Here is a 6,000-nt window from a genome sequence, read left to right on the forward strand (position 1 = left end):
TAAGCAATAATCTCTCAGACCCAGCAGAGAAGGGGGAAGGGTAAAAGAAAAGACTGGGATAGGGGGTCAGGAGCCCTATATTTTATTACCAACAATACATAAATACAATTTACAGTATAATTTATAAATTCATGACTTTTGTCCAAGTCACTTTTACTGTCTTAAATACGAAACGAAAACATATGTGTTTCAAAGGTCTCTCTGGAAGAACGAGACAGAAATCTGAATAGATTTGCGGTATATTATCACTATTACTAAGTGTGGTTACTGTTGTCATTGTAGTGACCAATAATTGAGCATATGCTGTGTACCAAACACTGGATTAGGTGCTTTTCCTGTATATTGATTATGGTTTGATTATCTCCATTTACAAAGGAATAATGCATCCTACGCGGGGAAAGTTACTTGAAAATGATTTAGAATTTTACAAATACATTTTATCATCATTACCTTCTTCTGAGGTCTTGTTGATCACTTTGATTTAATTGGCTCCTGGTTCTTTGTGATTTATAGCCAGGATCCCTCACCTTCTTCTGTTACTGGTTTGTTCAGTTATCCAACTTGAAGCTCTCTTTCACCGAGGCCTGGGGAGTGAAAATGATGCACACAAAATGTATCCAAGGAGATGGTTCTTAAAAGGAAAAGAAAATCCTCTCTTCTCTCTGGTTTCTACATGTGTGTACATGGGTGTACACATGCATGAAAAAAAAAAGCTGAGTAAAGAAAATTCTGACCTTTGGAACACTTTGTTTCCTTTTTTTGTCTGGTTTGCAGGTGTTCTGTGGCATTCAGATTTTTGTGGTTTTAGCATATCTTCGGGGTGGAAGGAATTACTGTTTTGTAGAATTGAAAGTACAAATGTAATTAACATTCCTGTTTTATGGTGTTAGTGATCGTAGAAAACTGATGATTTTTTATTGTAGGTGTGAAATTACACATAAAATGGTTTTAAAACCAAAATGTAAAAAGAAGCCTCCAGTTGCTCGTTGCTATTAAAAGTGTTATTAATATTTTACATATTAACCTATTCTCCTAAGAATATAATGTCTTTTTCTCTAAAATCCAAAACACAAAAATCCTTTCACTTAGCATAATTCTATATCACTCTTTGTCTCCTCTACCTATGATCCATACCTCTTTCTTGGTTTCACACCACTATAAAGACAAAAGAAAACCACCAAAAATATGAGAGAGGTGAGTCAATATATATGGAGGATATTGTTTTGGGGGGAGAGAGAAAATTCTACTCTACCTGATGATAAAAATTTAAGAAACGAAATGACAAATTTTGTCAACTCTCAAAGTCTCTGTGTGCTTTGTAATGGCTAGATATTCAAAATTATTTCAAGAAGTGACGAATTTCCACGTTTCATCAGGGCATTTAACAGTCTGTTAGCCAAAAAATATGCATTTCTTGTGGGATTTTTTTAAAATATAAGGAATGTTTCTTCAATTAGAATGTCATTGCACAAAAATATCAACAGAATGATGCCCATAATCCATAAATACAGGGGGGATAGGGTAGAAAGAAAGAGCAGGGGAGGGGGAAGAAGGAGAAGGAAAAGGAGGAGGGGAGGGGGAGGAAAGAAAAGGCCATACACTCTACGTTATTTAAGAATTACGCAAATTCCATAGCATAAACTGAAGCACTTAAATATTAGAATGCTGTCTAACCTGCAATTCTGCGGAAGTGGTAGGCATCCCAACTTGTTACATATTTTTAGCATGCTGGAGCATGGTGACAGAGTATCAGGAAAGGAATTATACATAGGGAACTAAACTGAGATTATGCCAATTTTCTTTAAGTTCTTTGATGTTGATCTGAACAAGGATTCCCATCTTTGAGAGTAAATACATACAAATTGTTATTGGCTTTCTTTTTGGGACTTTTGAAGATCATATAGCAAATTGCAGATAGGAACACAACAAAATAGAATTTCTGTTTTCAGCAAGCTTTCCGCAAAGTCTCGGTACCAGGGAAAGGAAGGAAACTATTGCTGACAGTTTCACGCAACACGTTTGACCAGCCTAGTGAAATAATTTGACCTTCCCAGACAAAAGACATGTCGCAACTAGCAGGTGAAAGTCTGTCAGTCAAGAGCCTCATGTTGCAGAAAGGGAAGAAGGGAAAAGGGACAGAGATCAGGGTTAATATGAACAAGGGAAAATGAAGGACAGAACATTTCTACCAAGAACTTAAGAATACTTGAGGGGTCATCCAGGAAGGAGGTTAGAACGGAACTGTTTTGAGAAGGATTGTGGATAACGAATAATCCAAATAATATATAACGTGAGGACACAAAGGGCTTGAGGTAAAGGGAGTAAGACAATGCAAACACACAAAAAAAGGTTACAAATGTGTAATTCTTTCTGCAGTTAGTCCAAAAAAGATGAGATAGGATAGGTGTGATATTCTGTTTTGTCATTACTTCTTGTCCCTAAGAATACCTGCCGATTGTAATCTTAAGCTGCTATTTTTAACAATTAACAATCACCATCATCATGTATACAATTACATTGAGTTTCTACTATTTTAAAAATGTTTTCTGAATCATGCTATACCTATAACGAAATGCATTAAATAATCTAGTATTAACTGCATTTCTAAAGTGAAGTTAACATTTTCGGTTCACTGTATTGCATTTCCATTATACCAGCTAACATCTTCAACCTGGCAAATCTTAGGACATAGGTAGATTTTTCAGGAAGAAGAGTCATGGGCCAATTCAGCCCAGGGCTTGACTTCAAAACCAGTCCATTCTTTGTGTAATGTGTATAAACTTCCTTCATATGAGAACAGGAAATGGGTAAACAAAATCTTCTGAATGAATGAGGGGGTCTCAGTGGGGATGGTGTAGGAGAGAAGATCACTATTACATAATTTGGTTGCCTGAGTCACTGGAAGCAAAATGAGAGAGAAATCTGACTGGCATACAGAGGGCAAAGTCTGGCAATATTTGATTGCTATAAACAGCTTTGCCACATTGTCAGGCCTTTCAATACATATGTTCCAAAAGGACACTGAATTTAAAAACCACAGTAATTCATCAGAGTGGCACACTTCCCACTTGATCACACTCTGTATTAATGTTCTAAAATATGGACAATTAAAAAGGCAATTTTTTTTCTTACTTTTCATTTTACTTCAAATAATTTTTAAGAGCCACTACTTAACCAAAAACAGCTGTATCTTCAAGTCCCAATCATTATTATGGAATCATTTCTAAGACTGCTTTGATTACTTTAATGTGGTTTAATTTTGAACATTCTAGTAAAATCTTATATAGTACACAAATGGAAAAGCCTAGCCAGTCTTAAAAAAGCCTTTAAGAGCATATTTTTTGTTTCTTTCCTTTTTCACATCTTTCATTCATATTGAAATTCCTGAATTCGTTTAGGGCATTTTCCACCAAATAACTTTCTTCAAGGTCTTTTGTATAGAAGACATGTGATCAGATGTTTTACTCAGCAAATGCATGTTAAGCGTACTCTTTTAGGCTGGAACTACCTGATAATGGTATGAGGGTAAAAAGATATATTCTCTTTTAGTGGCAAAAGAAACTGAAAAGTGGGGGAGAAATCGTATGATTAGTTTATGACTGATGCTCTCTCTCTGATACAACTAGTGTCAAGTGGCCAAAAAAGTTTGCTGTTTTTTGGGTTATTTTCCTTCTAAATACACATAAAGAGACGACAACATGATATAGTGAAAGAACCTGTTTGGAGTTTGATTGAGGCCTAAATACGTTTGATCCCATGTGTGGGGAAGTTAGTTATCAGATTGGCAATTTCTTTTTTATTTTTATCTTATTTTTATTTATTTTTGAGACCCAGAGAGACAGAGCATGAGCGGGGGAGGGGCAGAGAGAGAGGGAGACACAGAATCCGCAGCAGGCTCCAGGCTCTGAGCTGTCAGCACAGAGTCCTATGTGGGGCTCGAACCCGTCAACTGTGAGATCATGACCTGAGCCAAAGTTGGACGCTCAACCAACTGAGCCATGCAGGCACCCCAATTCCTTTCTTTTTATAAAATGAGAATGGGTCTAAAATTTCAAGGGGGTTCTGAAGGTTAGGGAGAATGTAAGTGATAATGGCCTGTTACTGTTTACTACCCAGCTGGCACATAATTAATAAATAAATAAATAAATAAATAAATAAATAAATAAATTGTGCAAAAAATAAAAATACGATATCAAAATGAAAACTTCAGTATAAGGAAGGTGTGGGGCACCTGGGTGGCTCAGTTGGTTAAGCATGTGACTTCAGTTCAGGTCATTATCTCATGGTTCCTGAGTTCAGCCCCACAGGGGGCTCTCTGCTGTCAGTGCAGAGACCAACAGCTTTGGATCCTCTGGCTCTCTCTCTCTCTCTGCCCCTCCCCTGCTCTCTCTCTCTCAAAAATAAAATTAAAGAAAAAAGGAAGGTGTAATCACATTATCAAAAATCCACTTAAATAGTGCTTTATTTGCTCCTAAACAAACTTGTATCATCTAATCTACTTGTAACTGATGCCGAGTAAGTTATTCACTGTCCCTGCCAGCTCAGAGCCCTTTTTGGGACTCTCCTGAGCAAAACCACACTAAAAGAACAATGTTTTTTTTTTTTTCCTACGTTTATTTATTTTTGGGACAGAGAGAGACAGAGCATGAACAGGGGAGGGGCAGAGAGAGGGAGACACAGAATCGGAAACAGGCTCCAGGCTCTGAGCCATCAGCCCAGAGCCTGACGCAGGGCTCGAACTCACGGACCGCGAGATCATGACCTGGCTGAAGTCGGACGCTTAACCGACTGTGCCACCCAGGCGCCCCTAAAAGAACAATGTTCTATGGGCAACCATGGTATGAAAAATGTCTGTGTTGTAAATCAGTGTCTCTAGTTATGTATTTCATAGCAGAATTTCCTGATTAAAAAACACAAGTGTGAAAATGAGATACAATAAGAAATATATTTGGTATTTGTTCTCAATTCCTGGCACAGAGTGCCAAAAACCTTTATAATTTCTTGAGTGATAGAGTGAGAGGAGTATTTTTTGTTATTCATAACGAGCACCTTTCAACCACACCTAAACTTTGTGATTAGAGGTTTGGGACTTTTAGCCCCACCCCTCAACATCTGGGGAGGGGAGCAGGAATGGAGATTTGGTTCATCACCGGTGGTCAATGATACAACCAGTCATACCTATGTAACGGAACGTCTATAAAAACGCTGAAGAAAGGAGTTCAGAGAGCTCTCAGTGTGAACAGACCCACATGCTGAGGCCCTGATACACTCCAAATTCCTCACAGACAGAACCTCTTACACTCAGGACACTTCGGACCTCACTCTATGTAGCTCATTGTTCATTTGTATCCTTTACAATATCCTTCATAATAAAATAAGTAATAAATATTTCCCTGGGTTCTGTTAGCCATTACTGCAAATTATCAAACCTGAGGAGGGGGTCATGGGAATTCCTGATTTGTAGCCAAATTAGAAGTATGAGGAGTTTAGGGACCCACGATCTGTGATTGGTGTCTGCATTGGGGACCGTCTGGTGGGACTCAGCCTTAATTTGCAGGGTCCCCACTAAATCTGGGTAGTGTCATAAATGAATTAAATTGTAGGACACATACTTGGCATCTTCAGGGAATTGGGGAATTACTTCATTTGGAAAACATACACATTTGGTGGCATAGTGCTGTGAGTAGAGAAAACAGTTGTCCTTTAAGGAGGGTCTGAAGTTAACCTAGGACTCACAATTTTTTCCATTAAAATGTATGTATTTGACCTGCTTTCTAAGTGGTATGACATCTGGGTTATTAAGAAAGTCTTCTACATTAGGTGCAAGGAAGTTCCTCAAGCAAGTAATGGGGATTTTTTTTTCTTTTGTTCTCTAAAGCAGTCCCAAAGAGGCCTCCTGCATTTCACAAGGGATAGTATTTTTGTCACAGGGCATTTAATCACAAATCCAAGTATCTTCTTCAAAGGAACCAAGTGAGCCCATTCCTAGCTTTTGACCAC

Source organism: Prionailurus viverrinus, chromosome B3 (assembly GCF_022837055.1).
Source record: "Prionailurus viverrinus isolate Anna chromosome B3, UM_Priviv_1.0, whole genome shotgun sequence".
Lineage (NCBI taxonomy): Eukaryota > Metazoa > Chordata > Mammalia > Carnivora > Felidae > Prionailurus > Prionailurus viverrinus.